This window comes from Balaenoptera borealis (assembly GCF_965194805.1).
Source record: "Balaenoptera borealis genome assembly, chromosome: 21".
In the NCBI taxonomy this organism is placed as follows: Eukaryota; Metazoa; Chordata; class Mammalia; order Artiodactyla; family Balaenopteridae; genus Balaenoptera; species Balaenoptera borealis.
In genome coordinates this window covers 4,165,758-4,184,212 of record NC_138880.1, presented here as the reverse complement: position 1 = coordinate 4,184,212, position 18,455 = coordinate 4,165,758, and positions in this window count along the sequence as shown.

The following is an 18,455-nucleotide window of genomic DNA, read 5'->3' as shown; positions in this document are numbered from 1 at the left end:
GGCCTCTCACCATCGCGGCCTCTCTTGTTGCGGAGCACAGGCTCCAGACGCGCAGGCTCAGTAATTGTGGCTCACGGGCCCAGTTGCTCCGTGGCATGTGGGATCTTCCCAGACCAGGGCTCGAACCCGTGTCCCCTGCATTGGCAGGCAGACTCTCAACCACTGCGCCACCAGGGAAGCCCGCCAATACTTTCTTGAACATCAGTCCCAGCTATTTTAAATCTCTTTCTGATCATTACAATATCTAGATCTTCTGTGGGTCTATTTCTATTACATTTTCTTTCCGTTGGTTTTTGGTCTCTTTTTTTTTTCTTTTTTTAAACTAGCTCTTGGCCTGCCTGGTAATTTTTAATAGAATGCCACACATTAAAACTATAGAGTCTCTGGATAATATTATCCAGATAATATTATCTCCTTTGCAGAGCCCTTAGGAGAACTAAGCACCTTAATAGATCAGAGACTGAATTAACTTATTGTTTTCACTGGATCATTGGTCTGCTGTAAGTACCCCCACCATACTCAGAACCAGGAAAAGTTTTAAAAATGAAAAGGTCTGTCCTTCCTTCTGATTAGAAGAATGTCTGAACAAGGCTTTGCCTGATGTATCAAGATATAGTTTCCAACACTTCCTGTGTATCAGAATCACCTGAGTACTTTTTACTAAGTGAAGATTCCAGGATTCCAGGCCAAACCTACTGAATCTGAGTTTCTGAGAGTGAGATGAATTTGACTGTGTTTTAAAAAGCTCTCCAAGTAAGAACTTCTGCTCTAACCGTGGTTGAGTAATGGGGACTGGATTTATCCTCCCCTCTTAAATGACTAGAAAACCTGAAAAAAGCTATATGAAAAAACAGTTTTTAGACATTGGACAATAGACAGTGTAGGGCAGTGATGACTGAAACAAGAGAAGTACACAGGTCGAACCATCTAATTGCCCCAGCTTACTGCATTGAGACAGTGTCCAGGCCTCAGCCCAGAGCCCAGCAATATGCTGAGTTGAGGATATAAAGATCACAACTGAGGGAGAACAGGGTAGCTAACATTTGCAGGACAGAGAACCAGAAAGGGGGAGGATGCATATATATGTATAGAACCCTAGGTATCTGCAGGGTCTGGGGATGGGTATTAATTTGCACATGTTTGAGAACAAACTAATTGGGGAAAGAACCACCAAAAAATGACAGGTAAAACAATTCCCAGAGCTCCCATGTGGGTGGAAATAGTGCCTGTTTCGAGAAGCCAGAATGGAAAGAGCTTTCAACACTGTTGGCCTTGGGTAGAGTCCTCAGGAGGGTATCATCTTAGTACTGAGGATGAATTTACCCTATATTGGGGGTTAGCAGAGAGATTTGAAGAATAATGGCTGTAATATTCCCAAATTGAATAAAAACTGTAAATCCACAAATTCAAGGGAGTTTAATGAACACCAAGCAGAATAAACAAAATTATAACCTCACCAAGGCACATTATAGTAAAGTTACTGAAAATCAATGATAAAGAGAAAAATCTTAACATTTGCCAGATTAGAAAAGACACATAACATATACAGCAACAAAGGTAAGAATTACATTAGACTTATCTTTAGAAACTCTACAACCAAGAAGAAAATGAGGAAAAATAACTTTAGATTATTGAAAGATTAAAAACTCCATCTGAAATTCCTTAGTCAGCAAAAAACAAAAAAATGTCTTTTAGAAAAGAGGGCAAAATAACAAGTTTTTCAGACACACAAAGAAAAAGCTAAGACAGTTTATCCCTAGCTGACCTGAACTGCCAGAAATGTGGAAACCATTTCTTCAGAAAGAAGAGAAAAGTATATATCCTTTATTAGATGGAAATGTGGGTTTGTAGAAAGGTATTAAGAGTACTGGAAATGAGAAATGTGTGGATAAGTATAATTTTTTTAAATTAATCTCCTTTATAAGATGATTGATTTGAAGGCAAATTAAAGACAATGCACATGGAGTTTAAAACTTATGTAGAATGAAGTGGATGATGGGGTTGTCTAAGGAAATGGGAGTAGCTGTCACAGGGTTTTACACTGCACATACAGTGGTATAATATTTGCAGGTAGACTGGGGTAAGCTAAAGATGCATATTGTAAACTCTAGAGCAACCACTGAAAGGAACAATAATAATAAATCTGAGGTATAGCTAATAGGCCAATACTAGAAATAAAATGGAGTCACAAAATTACTCAATCCAGAAGACAGGAAAAGAAGAAAAAAAGGAGCAAAGAACAGATGAGACAAATAGAAAACTATAGCAAAATGATAGATTTAAACTCAACCATATTGGCAATTATATTAAATATATATGGTATAAACATCCGAATAAAAGGTACACATTATCAGATTGAATAAAAGCATGAGCCAAATATGTAGTGTCTATAAGGAATAAATTTTAAATAAAAAGACAGATAAGTTACTATTAAAAGAATGAGAAAAGATACACCATGCAAACTCTAATCAAAAGAATGCTGGAATGGCTGTATTAATATAAAAAAAGGTAGATTTTAGATCAGGGAATATTACCGGGAATAAAAGTGGATATTTTAGAGTGATAAAAGAGTCAATTCATCAAAAGGACTTAACAATCATAAATGTATATAGAACTAATAACAGACCTTCAAATTACTGAAGCAAAAACTGATAGAAATGAAGAGAAATAGACAAATCTACAATTACAGTTAAAACTTCAACACTCCTGTATCAATAATTGATGAAAAAATCAGTAGAAAGAAAATGAGTAATGATATAGAATATGTGAAGAACCTTGTCCAGTAATAGAGATTTATAAAACATTGTACCCAACAACAGAAGAATCCACATTTTGTGCTAGTGCACACAAAATATTCACCAAAATAGACTATATTCTGGATCATGAAACAAATTTTAATATATTCAAGAAGATTGAAATTATACACAGTGTGATCTCTGACAAAAATTAAATTAAGCTGATATTAATTACAGAAATGTATCTGGAAAATCAGTAAATGTTTGCAAAGCAAAGAACACATGGATCAAAGAAGAAATTACAAGAGAACTTAGAAAGTGTTCTATTGAATGAAAATGAAACATATCAAAATATGTAGAGGCTAGCTAAGTCAGTGCTTAGAGGGACATTTAGAGCACTAAACAGTTATATTAGAAGAGTGGGAACAAATCAATTAATGAAGCATCTACATTAAGAAATTAGAAAAATAAAAGCAAACAAAAACCCCATAGTAAATAGAGGGAGGAAATAATAAAGAGTTGCAATCAATGAAATGAAAAGCAGGAAAGCAAAAGAGAAAAATCATGAAACTAAAAGATTGTTTGTTGAAAAGATTTTAAAAATCAATTAAATTCTAAGGAGACTGACCGTGAAAACAAAAAGAGAAGACATGAATTAACAATATAAAGAACGAAAAGAGAGACATAACCTTAGATACTATACACATTAAAAGAATAAGGAATAATATGAACCACCTTATGCCAAAACATTTGACAACTTAGATTAAATGGGAAAATTCCTTGAATGACAATCTACTAAAGGATATACCAGAAGAAATAGATAATTTGAATAATCCTACATCTATTAAAGGGATGGAATTTGTAGTTTATAAACCTTCCACAAAGATACTTCAGGGATATATGGTCTCACTGGTAAATTCTACCAAACATTTAATAAATAAATAAAACCAATTCTCCATAAATTCTTCCAGAAAATTGAAGGGGAGAGAATATTTCCCAACTTATTTTCTGAGGTCAGCATTACTCTGATTGCAACACCAGACAAAGGCATTACTAGAAAAGGAGTATCCTTCATGAATGTGGAAGCACAGATGCAAAATTCTTTCAAAACTTTTAGCAAATTGAATATGACTGTATATAAAACAGATAATATATCATGGCCAACTGGGTTTATCCAGGAATGCAAGGCTGGTTTAACATTTGAAAATCAGTTGAGGTAATTCACGATCCTAGGAGACTAAAAAACAATCATATGATCATCACAACAGATACAGAAAAAGCATTTGACAAAATCCAACATCTATTCCACACAAATATCTCTCAGCAAATTAAGGATAGAGGGAATCTTTTCTCACCCTGATGAAGAGTATTTTTAAAAATGTAAAACTAACATGATATTTAATGATAAAAGACCAATACTTTCCTTTGGAGACATGATCAAGGCAAAGATGCCTGCTGTCACCACATCTATTCAACATTGTGCTCTAGATTCTAGCCAGATCAATAAGGCAGGAAAATTAAAGGGCATTTAGATTGGAAAGAAAGAAATTAAACTTTTATTCATAGATAGAAAATCATACGGAATCTACAAACAACTGCTAAAAAATTAATGTTTTTCAAGGTTGCAGCACATAAGATCAACATACAAAAAGCAAGTGTTAATGATCTGATTTCAAAATGGGCAAAGGATTTGAAGTGACTTTTCTCCAAAGAGGATATACAAATGGTCAATAAGCGCATCAAAAGATGCTCAACATCACTAATCATGAGGGAAATGCAAAATCAAAACCACAATGAAATACCACCTCACACCCATTAGGGTGTCTACTATAAAAAATAACAAACAGAAAATAACAATGTTGATGAAGATGTGGAGAAATTGGAACACTTACGTGTTGTTCAAAATGTAAAATGTTGCAGCCACTGTGGAAAATAGCATGGTTGTTCCTCCAGAAATTAGAAATAGAAATACCATGTGATCTAGCAATTCCACATCTGGGTGTATATCTTAAAGAATTCAAAGCAAGTTCTTGAAGAGATAGTTGCACATTCGTGTTCATAGCAGCATTATTCACAGTAGCTAAAAGGTAGAAGCAACCCAAATGTCCATTGATGGATGAATGGATAAATGAAATATGGTCTATACATACAATGGAATATTATTCACCTTTGAAAAGGAAGGAAGTTCTGACTTCTGCTACAGCATGGAAGAACCTTGAGAATATTATGTTAAGCAAAATAAGCCAGTCACAAAAAGACAAAAATTGTATGATACCACTTATAATGAGGTCCTAGAGTAGTCAAGTTTATAGAGACATAAAGTAGAATGGTGGTTTCCAGGAGATAGCAGGAGGGGGAAATGGGAAGTTATTATTTAATAAGGAGAGTTTCAGTCTTGCTCTGGAGATGGATGGTAATGATGGTTGCACAATAACATGATGGATGTACTTAACACCACTGAACTGTACATTTGAAAATGGTTAAGATGGGGAATTCCCTAGTGGTCCAGTGGTTAGGACTCCATGCTTCCATTGCTGGGGGCCCGGGTTCAATCCCTTGTCAGGGAACTAATATCCCACAAGCCGTGCAGCATGGCCAAAGAAGAAAAAAAAGGTTAGTTGGTGAATTTTATGTTATGTGTATTTTAACAGTGTTAAAAAAAATAAATTGTATTTCTATATACCAGCAACAAACAATTGGAGATGAAAATGTAAAAAAACAATATATTTTACAATCACATCAAAAATATGAAATATTTAGGGATTAATCTGACAAATAATGTGCAAGATATGTTTATTGAGTACAAAATATTGCTGAGAATGTTAAAGAAGGCCTAAGAAAATGGAAAGATAAAACTTCTTCTGGATTGGAAAACTCAATATTGTTAAGATGTCAATTATCACCACACTGATTTATAGATTCATTGCACTCGCAATCATAATCCCAGCAGGATTCATTTCTAGAAACTGACAAGCAGATCCTAAAATTCTTTTGGAAATACAAAAGATGTAGAAGTGCCATACAACTTTGAAAATGAACAAAGTTGAAGGAGTTTTTACTGCCTGACTTTACGACTTTCTAAGTTTTCTCATTCAGGGCACATCAGTAGTAATAGCTGCCATACTATCACATAGGTCTGCTGTGAGAGTTTAAAGTTGCTATAGTTATAGCACTAAAATAGTCTGCGTTATATAATAAGCACAATTTTTAGTATTGTTATTATTGTGGTAGCTTAATGTGCATTTCCCTGGTTACTAGTGAGATCGACCTTTTTTTATACATTTATTGGCCATTTCAGTTTTCTTTTCTGTGAAGTTCTTGTTCTAATCTTTTGCCTATTTTTCTATTGCATTGCTTGCACCTTTCTTAATTCTTTCTGTTTTCCAGGTCCTGATACATGTCAGTTATATATGTTGTATATTATTTCCCTTAGTTTTTAGCTTGTCATTTCACTTTTCTTAGTGGTGTCTCTTGGTGAACAAAAGCTCCTATTATTAATTTACGTAAATGTGTCAATCCTTTCTTTTTATCATTTGTGTGGTGATAGTTTGTACCCTTGTCTTGCTTCTAATCTTGCAAAAGAAATGCTTTCAAATTGAGGGTGATGTTTGCTATAGTTTTTGAGGATGCTCTTAATAAGAATGAGGAACTTACCTTCTATTTCCACATTGCTAAGAGTTTTTAACATTACCAAATGCTGAATTTTGTCAAATGCTTTTCCTGCAACTAATGACATGATTGTTAATTTTCTCCTTTAACCTCTGAAGGCAATGAGGGGCAATGATTATTTTTCTAATGTTAAATCCACTTTGCATCCTGGACAAATCCAACTTGGTCATGATATATTATATTTTTAAAATAGCAGGATTTACATGCATAGGTAAATTTTTTAGGATTTGTGTGATTATGTCCCAGAGTGAATCTGGTCTATAATTTTCCTGTCTTGAATTATTCTTTCTGATTTTGTTATCAAAGTTATGCTTGCCTCATGAAATGAGAAAGGAGAGTTCTTTCTTTTTCTATTCTCTACATAGTTTTTTCAAGATCTTTATTTATTTATTTATTTATTTTGGCTGCTCCGGGTCTTAGTTATGGCACGCAGGGTCTTCGTTGTGGCATGCGGATTCTTAGTTGCCACATGCATGCAGGATACTGTTCCCTGACCAAGGATCGAACGCAGGCCCCCTGCATTGGGAGCACAGAGTCTTACCCACTGGTCCACCAGGGAAGTCCCTCCTGATAGTTTTATAAGGTAAAATTATTTGTTCTTTAAATATTTGGAAAAATTCACCAGTAAAACCATCCAGACCTAGTGTTTTCCCTGTGGGAAAGTGTTTGCATACTGATGCAATTTCTTATAATGGTTGTAAAATTATTATGGTTTCCCATCTTCTTTAATCAGTTTTGATAACATATTTTTCTAAGAATTTGTCTATTTCATTTTCATTTTCAGGAAGTTGTTTATACTATCCTTTAATATCCATGTAATTTCTTTAGTATCTGTAATTATGTTTTCTTTATTATTCTTACTATTGTTTATTTTTGCCTTCTCATCTTTTTTTCCTTGAACATTATTGGTAGAAAATGCTATAAACCTTTTCAAAGAAACAGCTTCTGGATTTGTTGATCTCTATTTCTGTTAATTTCCTTAATTTTCATCTTTATCAATATTTCTTTTCTTCTGTTTTCTTTAGATTTATTCTTTTGTTTTTTATCTAACTTCTTGAGGGGATACTTAGCACATTTACTTTTTCTTCTTTTCTAATAAAAGAATTTAACACTGCTAAACAATGGTATGTGGTATTTTTATCATTTTCAAGATCAAAATATTTTTCTGAGTTACGTAATATTGTATTTGTTAATTTTCAAATATAGGGGACTTTTCTGGTTATCTTTTTATTGTTCATTCCTAACTTAATTAAGCTATGGTTAAATAACATAATTTGCATGATATTAATCCTTTGAAAATTTGTTAAGAATTGTTTTATGGCCTAGTGCATATGATCAATTTCATAAGTATTTCACTGCGCTTGAAAAAAAAAGTGATACTGGAAAACAATACTCTATATATGGCTATTGGATCAAGCTTCTTAACTGTGTTGTTTAAATCTTCTGTTACCTGATGATGTCTTTCTCCTGCTTGATTTATCCATTATTAAGAGTAATGTAAAATTCTCTACAATGATGATGGATTTGCCTATTTTCCCTTGAAATTCTCTCCAAGTTTAAAAATACAAGTGTGTTTTGAGGCTATGTTATTAGGTTCACATACACTTATAATTGTGATATCATTCTTGGGAAGTGAACTTTTTTCTTATTATACTGTGGTAAATAATCTCCAGTAGTACTTTTTGCCTTAAAGTTTATTTGGTCTGATGCTAGCTTTCATTTGGTTAGTATTTGCCTGATACATCTTTTTCTACTCTTTTCCTTCAACTCTCTGTATACTTATGTCTTAAAAATGTCTCTTGTAAGCCAACTAATATCTTGACTTCTAAAAACATAGTTTAGGGCTCTCCTGGTGGCACAGTGGTTAAGAATCCACCTGCCAGTGTAGGGGACACGGGTTCAAGCCCTGGTCCGGGAAGATCCCACATGCCGCGGGGCGACTAAGCTCGTGCGCCACAACTACTGAGCCTGCACTCTAGAGCCCACGAGCCACAACTACCAAGGCCCACAAGCCACAACTACTGAAGGCCGCACACCTAGAGCCTGTGGTCCGCAACAAGAGAAGCCACTGCAATGAGAAGCCCGTGCACCGCAAGGAAGAGTAGCCCCTGCTCGCCGCAACTAGAGAAAGCCCACACGCAGCAGCGAAGACCCAACACAGCCAAAAATAAAATAAAAATAAATAAAAAACAAATTTATAAAAACATAGTTTAATATTTTTTCTCTAACTAGAGCACTTAGTCTATTTATTTTTTATTTGTATTTACTTCTACTATTTTATTTTGTGGTTTTTAGTTATCCTATCTTTTCTATACTTATTTGCAGTTACTTTCTTGCCTTATTTTGAATTTTTTGAGATTTTTTAAAAATTTACTTAAGTGGATGATAAATATCCTTCTTTTAGTTGTAATGCCAGACATTTTAATACGTATACTTGTCAAAGTCTAAAGTTAATATTTTTATCATCTTGTTGAATGGCACAAGAATCCTAGAACAGTTAAACTGTGATACTCCGTTTTAGTATACTTGGTATTTTTTTCATGTTTATTGTCTGTTTTTTTTAAGTCCTCAAAATATTATTGTTTATATAGTTTTTTAAAAATATTTATTTATTTTAATTAATTAATTAATTAATTAAAAAATTTATTTCATTTATTTTATTTTTGGCTGCATTGGGTCTTCATTGCTGCGCGCCGACTTTCTCTAGTTTCAGCGAGCAGGGTCTACTCTTCGTTGTGGTGTGCAGGCTTCTCATTGTGGTGGCTTCTCTTGTTGCAGAGCATGGGCTCTAGGCATGTGGGCTTCAGTAGTTGTGGCTCGTGGGCTCCAGAACACAGGCTCAGTAGTTGTGGCTCACGGCCTTAGCTGCTCCGCGGCATGTGGGATCTTCCTGGACCAGGGCTCAAACCTGTGTCCTCTGCATTGGCAGGCGGATTCTTAACCGCTGCACCACCAGGAAAGCCCTTATTTATTATTTATTTATTTATTTTTGGCTGTGCCAGGTCTTAGTTGCGGCACTCGGGATCTTCGTTGCAGCATGCAGACTTCTTGGCTGCAGCATGCATGCGAGATCTAGTTCCCCGACCAAGGATCGAACCTGGGCCACCTGCATTGGGAGCATGGAGGCTTACCCACTGGACCTCCAGGGAAGTCCCTATAGTTTATATAGTTGACATTTGTTTCGAATTACCAAATACTTACAATTTCTCTGCTCATCACTCCTTCTTGAATCTCAGACCTTCCATGCAGAATCATTTCACTCTGCTTGAAATATATTCTCTAAAATTATCTTTAGTGAAGATCTTTCAGACAAGGTATTATCCTTTTTTTTCTTCTTACTTTAAAATAATTTTCATACTTTTATTTTGAAATAATTCTCATTTACAGAAGAGTTGAAATGATAGTCCAGAAAGTTCCACCATAACCTTCACCCAGCTTTTGGGAAGAACATCACAGAGGTGGTGTGTTCCTCTCCTGGCATCACATCAGAGGCTGCCTTATATTAATGTGATGCATTTCTGCTGATGTTACCCTTGAAGGCTTAGTTTAGGGGTTTTCTTGTCTGTAAAGTTACAATTGTTCTGTTATCTACCCTGTTGTTAGAAGCCAGTCACTGCGATCCTGCCTGCATCGTGGGAAGGGAAGCTTCACCTCCTGGAGAAGGACTGAAGAACCACCAAGCATTCAAGCAATGACTTACCCTCCGAAGGAGGAATGTGTGGTGGCAAGGGCACCCCTCCGAACTGTAAATTGTGCTGTAAATTGTACCTGTCACTCTCACATGGCAACCTTCCTTGGCTCCCGATCGCCTATGGAAGAAAGGCCATGCTTCTCAGTGAGACCTGCAGAGTTCACCTGCTAAGCCCATTTTCTTGCCCTCCCCATCCTCTACCTTCCTGAATTACTTGTAACACATCAGATATGCTGTGTTTTCTCCTATCTACATGAGTCCACATATGCAGTTCCATTCTGACTGGAAAGTTCTTTTCTTGTTTGTCTCTCTGAGGCTGTAGGCAATTACATTGTTGATCCCCCCTGTTGCTAACAGGCCATTCTACCATTCTATGTGGGCAGCTAGCTGTCTGCTGTTGGGTGATTGAATACATGGTAAGATCAGCGAGTCCTGAGAAGATAAACCCATTACCTTTCTTCTTTCAGTGTGGATTGATTTTCTAGGTTAGAAGTAATATTATTTGGGAGTATATGACAGTATAGTGTACTGTAAGTCCCCAGATGATGGTGCTAGAAGGACAACAAAGAAAACAAATCCAAATTCAGAATAAGTATACATCCTTGTGAGGGTGGATTCCTGCCCACTTTGTAACTGAGGAGGTCCCGTGGTATGTAATCGACCTACTACCATGTGACATCTGTTTCCCCTGGGAGGTGGTACCATATTAGGGGCACAGGATTGTTGCTGCTGGCATGTCGGGCACTCAACACTGGCAGTTAGCCTATGATACACAAGGCTGGCTCTGGTGAGGGCAAGTCCAGATTGATGAGGTTTTGCACAGCTTCTGTCTTGACACTATTACCACTTTATTAACGAGCAAGCACTGAAATGGTCAGACAAGGAGCTTGACCGGCATCTGCAAAATGAGTTGTCTTGCCAAACTGATTATCACGAGCCTTCTCCTCAGTGGAGGACTCTTGGTGAACATTTACCTGTGCACAAATTAGTTGCACACTCTTGGCCCAAAGCTCCTCGCCAGCAATCTCCCCATCGTGGTCATTCCAAGTCACTGGTCATCCAGTCAAGACACTAGCCTTTGCCCAGGAATCGATGTAGTTTCTTAGTTCAGGCTAATCTCTTCTTCTGGATGAAGAGGACAAGGAGATGTGTTGCTTAATGTTCATCCCACCGGGAGGATTTTTCTGCTTCCCTGTCCTTCAGGACAACTTCTGAAAGGGGCTACATCACAAGCAGCATCTCTAAATCAGGCTCAAAATAGTTTCTCCTCAGTCAATGACACAGTAGTGTCCACAGTCAAGCAGGGGCCAGAGTGTAGCATGAGCAGACACACAGCAAATATGATCCATCTGCTTTTTTAAAAAAAATAATTAATTAATTTGGCTGCGCCAGGTCTTAGTTGCGGCATGCAGGATCTTCATTGTGGCGTGCAGGATCTTTAGTTGTGGCATGTGGGATCTAGTCCCCAGACCAGGGATCGAACCCAGGCCCCCTGCATTGGGAACATGGAGTCTTAACCACTGGACCACCAGGGAAGTCCCAATCCCTCTGCTCTTGAAACAGTTATCTCTCAGGACCTGTTCAGGCATAGTCCTTATTGTACATATTTATTCCTTTTTTTGAAGTAGCACCTCTGGGCAGGAGTAGTATAACAGCTAATTGGACCAGCTAACGCCTGGCCCACGTAAGGCAGCACAGGTTACATGGTGTCTAACGGCCCAGTTGCAAGTCAAAAGCTGTTTCTTTTTCTTTCTTATTAAAAAAAAAATCTTAAAAAATTTTATGATAATAATGATAAAGTAAAAAATACAAGAGCTCTTTCTTAAACAAACAAACAAACAAACAAAACACCTCGCCTCCTCTAAGAACCTGAGACATTTCCTGTGAGCTTGCACATCACTTGTTACTGGGGCTCTGCAACCTCCTGATCTGCCCCAGACACACTGATGGAAAAAGGCTGAGGGAGGGGGAAATCACCAGCCACACATATCTGGTCCTCATCCAGGTGTAGTCAGAGACCTCCCTGCAGGCCGGGATGATTCTAGCATTCAAGGTCCTTCATGATCTGGCATTGTCTGTTTCTAGAAATTCATCTCCTGAACTCTGTTACATTCATCCTTCCTCCAACTTTTGAGCATTTAAAAATGGATCTTAGGGACTTCCCTGGCGGTCCAGTGGTTAAGACTCTGCGCTTCCACTGCAGGAGGCGTGGGTTTGATCCTTGGTCAGGGAACTAAGATCCCGCATGCCACGCGCGTTGTGGCCAAAAATTTTTTTTAAATAAAATACAATAAACGTGGATTTTAGAAAGACAATTGCAATTCCTTCAGGATAAAACTGTTTTAAATGTCTGCCAGTGTCTATAAATCCTTGATTAAGGAAAAGGAAGTTCTGACCAAAATGCCAGTGATTTTGCTTACTGTCTTTTGAAAGAAATTTTTGTTTTGAAATATAGCAAACATGAAGCTATAATGCACAGATAAATAATATAAAACACATGTACCATTTACAGAATAATGATACGGTGAACATCTACATACACATCTCTCCCTCTGTCTCTCTTTCTCACTCACAGACCTAAACATACTCGGTAATAAATAGAATATTTACTGGTACCTTTAATATTTTTCCTCCATTTCCCCCTCCCCAACTTCCAAGTAACCACTATTCTGTGTTAATAATTTCCTTGCATTTTTTTTTTTTTACAGTTTTCCACCGATGTTTGTATTCCTAGACAAACAATACATTGTTTTGAAAAACTGAGTATCAGATAGAAACCTAGTTGTGTAAAGGAAGGGCCACTGTGACCTGGGAGTCAGTGGGTAAGGTACGGTCATGGGTGAGTGAGGCTGAGAATCACAGGGCGCACCATGGTCAGGACAGCAGGCGGGGTTGGAGTATGTATAGACCAGATATTGGATGCACAGCGGAAATCTGTCAGAGAGAGTGGGTTGCCCTGTATTTTCAGCTTCTATGTTTGTGACCCACCTCTAGTGCTCATGAATAAATGAAAGCGACCACTTATGTGGAGTGAACTAACTGGGCATAAAGAGAAGAGCGGAAATTCATAACCATATGGTTAAGCTAAGTCAAGGTTACATAAGAATCAGTGCCAGGCTCACTCTGTCCTCAAAAAGATGGTACAATGGCAATAGAGGTCTTGGAAATTATAATCTTCAATATACTGGTCTTTTGAGTACATTGGATAGGTTGCCCTCACATCCAGGGTGTAGCTGTGATCCTAGTACTTCTTTCATAGTACTTCATGGGATTCCCTTTACCCCTCTCCCATGTGGAATCTTCTTTTTCTTCATATCTTATCCGGTTCTCAGCTAAATCTTTTTTTTTTTTTTTCCTCCTTGAGAGCTTCTTGAGGAAAGAGTGCATGGGAGGCAAATTTGGAGGGATTTTGAAAGTCTAAAAATATTTTAAATCTATCTTCATACATACATAATAAATGAGCTGGGTATAAAATAAAATTATGCAAGAAAATAATTTTCTTTCAGAATCTTGAAGGCAATGCTCTATAGTCTTTTTACTTCCAGAGTTTCTAAAGGAAAATCAAAAACATTCATATTCCAAATCCTACCCTCTCTTTTCCAGACACCCCCCACCACCATCTCTAGAAGATTGTAGAATCTTTTCTTTGTTCCCAGTGTTCTGAAATTTCACAGTGAGGTACCTTAGTGTAAGTCTTTTTAATCAATTGTGCCAGACTCTACACCCCTGCCCAACTCTACACCACTGGGCAATTGCTCCTCACCTACCGATGACAGAAAAATTCAGGTTTCTAGATTTGTGAAATTTACTCAACAGGGCTTTTGATCAAACAACTTGTTCTTCAGTTCTGAGATTTTTTTCTTAAATTACTTTAATTGCTGATTTCTGCCTCTCCATTTTCTCTTTTTCTGGACTTCCTATTACTTAGGCTTTGGACTCACTGGACAGATCCTCTTACCATCTCACCTATTCTCTCTAATCCTTTATCTCTTTGTCTTTTTTCTCCACTTTTGGGGAAATTTCCAAAACTATTTTTCCAAGGAGCTCCTCATTTCCACTAACATGTATTTAATTTCTAAGGGCTGTTTTTTTCTTCTCCTAATGTTCCTTGTCATAGGATCCTCTTCTCATGTCATGAATGTGACACTATCTTATCTCTCTGAGGACGTGAATAATAGTCCCCCGAGCCCCTGCCCACATTTTTTCTCCTTGTGTGCTCTCTGATTCTCTAACTTGGGCTTTTTTTTTTTTTTTCTGTTTGATTTTGTATCTTGCCTCTTTTGCTCAGGATTAAATTCCGATTACTCATCCCCAGCCAGAATACTCCAAAAGTGATGTATCCTTCTCAGGGTAACATCTCTGGAGGTATGTGAATTCCACTTACTGCTCATTGATGAAGTTCATTTTTTAAAACAACTTTGTTGAGATATAATTCACATACTATAAAATTCACCCATTTAAAGTATACAATCCAACAACCACAGAAATCACAATTTAAAAAGTGTATAATTCAATGGCTTTTACTATGTCCACAGGGTTGTGTGATTTCCACCACAGTCTAACTTTAGAACGTTTTCATCCCCCCTAAAAATAACATACCCATTAGCTGTGATCTCTCATCTCCTTCCCACCCCCCACCCCACATCCACTTCACCAACAGCCCTAATAACTACTAATCGACTTTGTCTCTGTAGATTTGCCTGTTCTTGACATTTCATATAAATGGAAGCATACACTATGTGGTCTTTTGTGACTGGCTTCTTTCACACAGCATAATGTTTTCAAGGTTGGTTTGTGCTATAACATGTGTCAGTACTTTGTTTCCTTTTAGGACTGAGTAATACGCCATTGTATGAATATGTCACATTTTATATATCCATTCATGAGTTGATGGACATTTGGATTGCTTCTACTTTTTGGCTATTATGAATAATTCTTCTAGAAACATTTGTTTGTGTACGAGTTTTTATGTAGACATATGCTTTCATTTCTTCTGGGTGTATACCTAAGAGTGAAATTACTGAGTCATATGGTAACTCTATGTTTAAATTTTTGAGGAAGTGCCAAACTGTTTTTCGAAGTGGCTATACCATTTTACATTCCCACCAGCAACCTATGAGCCTTACAATTCTCCACATCCTCACCAAAACTTGTTATTGTCCATATTTTTTATTATAGCCACCCTACAGTTTGGGTGCTTTAGCAGAATCTTACTGTGGTTTTGGTTTCCCTAATGAGTAATGATGCTGAGCATCCTTTCGTGTGCTTAAGGCCCACTTGTATATCTTCTTGAGAGAAATGTATATTCAAATCTCTTACCCATTTAAAATTTGGGTTATTACTAAGTTATAAGCATTTTTATGTATTCTGGATACAGCCCATTATCAAACATAAGATTTGCAAATATTTTCTCTCATTTTTTGGGTTGTCTTTTCACCATCTTTTTGCCCCCAGCTTTACTGAGATATGTGAAATATAACAATGTTTAACTTTAAGGTGTATAACATGATGATTTGGTATATGTACATACTGTGAAATGATCATCACAATAAGGTTAGTCAACACATCCATCACTGCACATAGTTATCTTTCGTGTATGTGTGTGTGTGTACATGCTGAGAATATTTAAGAGATTCTCATTTAGCAACTTCCAAATAGTCTTCACTTTCTTTATGGTATCATTTGCAGCACAAAAGTTTTTAATTCTCATGTAGTCCAAACTATCAATTTTTTTCTTTCACTGCTTGCACCTTTGATTATATATATATGTATATATATATATATATATATACATATATATATATATTTAGTAAGATGTGAATTCAAAAATATTCAAAAATCTATCAAGGGTAAGAGCTAACTACACATAAAATTTTCTTAGAAAATATCAATATTTCTATACAGGAAAAAATGGAACTCTTACCCAAAATAACAGTACAATGATGAATTTATGTAGCTCCATTCCCTCCATTTCTTTCAATTTTCTTATTCTTATTTAACAAACTTAATTTTTACAATTTCCAAGATAATTCCATTCATAAGCAATCAACAATATTTTCAACCATTTGTCAAAAGCATTGTAATACATTGTATTTTGTGATAATAAGACGAATATAGGGCTTCCCTGGTGGCGCAGTGGTTGGGAATCTGCCTGCCAATGCAGAGGACACGGGTTCAAGCCCTGGTCCGGGAAGATCCTACGTGCCACAGAGCAACTGAGCCCGTGCACCACAACTACTGAAGCCCATATGCCTAGAGCCCACGAGCCACAACTACTGAGCCCACGTGCTGCAACTACTGAAGCCTGCGTGCCTAGAGCCCGTGTTCCGCAACGAGTAGAAGCCACCGCAATGAGAAGCCCGCGCACCGCAACGAAGAGTAGCCCCAGCTCACCGCAACTGGAGAAAGCCGGCGCACAGCAGCGAAGACCAAACGCAGCCAAAAATAAAATAAATAAATTTATTTTTTAAAAAAAGACTTGAATACAAAAATGTCTTCTGATTTATATGTTCTGGAAGAAACCAAAAGTACAGGCAGCATTATGGTTGATGCTTTAATATCCACTCCACCCCCTCCCCCCCAGCAGCAGTGTGGTTGGGGGAACTGAGCTCAGCTTGAGAGGGGTGTGGTCCAATCAGTGTTAAGGTGTTCTTGCCCTGTTCCATGTTCTCTTCAAGAAGGGGCATATTAAACCCTAAACAAAACGAAAAGACAACCTATGGACTGGGAAAAAATATTTGCAAATGATGCGACTGACAAGGGCTTAATTTCCAAAATATACAGATAGCACATACAACTCAATAACAGAAAAACAAACAACCCAATCAAAAAATGGGCAGACGAAGACATACAGGTGGCCAACAGGCACATGAAAAGATGCTCAACATCACTAATTATTAGAGAAATGTAAATCAAGACTACAAAGAAGTATCACCTCACCCCGGTCAGAATGGCCATCATCAAAAAGTCTACAAATAATAAATGCTGGAGAGGGTGTGGAGAAAAGGGAACCCTCCTACACTGTTGGTGGGAATGTAAATTGGTGCAGCCACTATGGAGAACAGTACGGAGGTTCCTCAAAAAACTAAAAATAGAGCTACCACATGATCCAGTGATCCCACTCCTGGGCATCTACCCAGAGAAAACTCTAATCGAAATGATACATGCACCCCAGTGCTCATAGCAGCACTATTCACAATACCCAAGACATGAAAGCAAGCTAAGACCTTGACACTTCCTATTAATCCTTCTATGTATCTTTTGTCATCTGGCTCTGTTATTCCTCAAACTTCTTTCATATTCTTTCCAAAATTGTGCCTCTTCTCAAGAACCCTACCACTGTTGGCATATGATATTGCCTCCTGCTTCATGGAGAAAATTGGAATTACTAAGAGTGAAACCTCCAGATGTCCTGCTCCTGTACCAACTAACTTCTTTCCAGGGGGTTTCTCCTCCCTTTAGAAGCTAATCATTACACCTGTGGAGACAGTTCCTCTCGTCAATTGGAGAAAATTCCTCTCATCAACTCAGAGATCTGAGCTCATCACACCGCATCTCCTACTCTTGCTTCTCAGCTTACAGACATGCGCAAATTTCAGCCATCTTACAAAATTAAGACAAAACAAAACACTGTCCCTCTTTGACCCTTGTACACCTGCAGCTGTTGACCCTTTTCTCCTGCCCCTCAAGGTCAAGCTATTTATTAAGGGAGTGGTCTACATTCATTACTTTCATTGCATTGCCTGCTATTTGCTGAACATTTACTGTGAGCTGGATGATTTACATACATTATCTCCAGTCTTTAAATCAATACCACTAAGTAGGGCCATCACTCCCATTTTTTAATGTATGAGGTGCCCGAGGCTCAAAAAGATTTAAGTATCGTGTTTCAGCTCAAACAACTAAACTGTGACAACTTCAGGATTAGAGCCCAGGTCAATTTGAATACAAGTCATGTTATTTGCTTTCTATCAGTGGTTCCCAAACTTGGCAGGGCATCAGCATCATGCCGAGACCTTTCAAAAACACAAGTTCTTGGGTCCCACCCCAGATCTGCCAAGCCATAATCTCCTGATGAAGAGCCCAGGAGTCCAACTTCTTTCTTTAGCTTCCGGAACACCACTCTGCTCTTGGATTTCCTCCCTTCCTTTCTGACCTCTCCTTCCCTGTCACTGTCTTCCCTGTGATCTGGACACATCCTAAATGTTGGCAACCCTCACCTTGGTTTCTATCCTCACCCTCTTCTCACTCCAAACATTGTGCTTGAGTGATCTCATCGCCTCCCCTGGATCTAATTGCTGTTTATGTATTAATGCCTCCCAAACTGGTATTTCCAGCCTCACTCAGCCTCACTCTTGGCT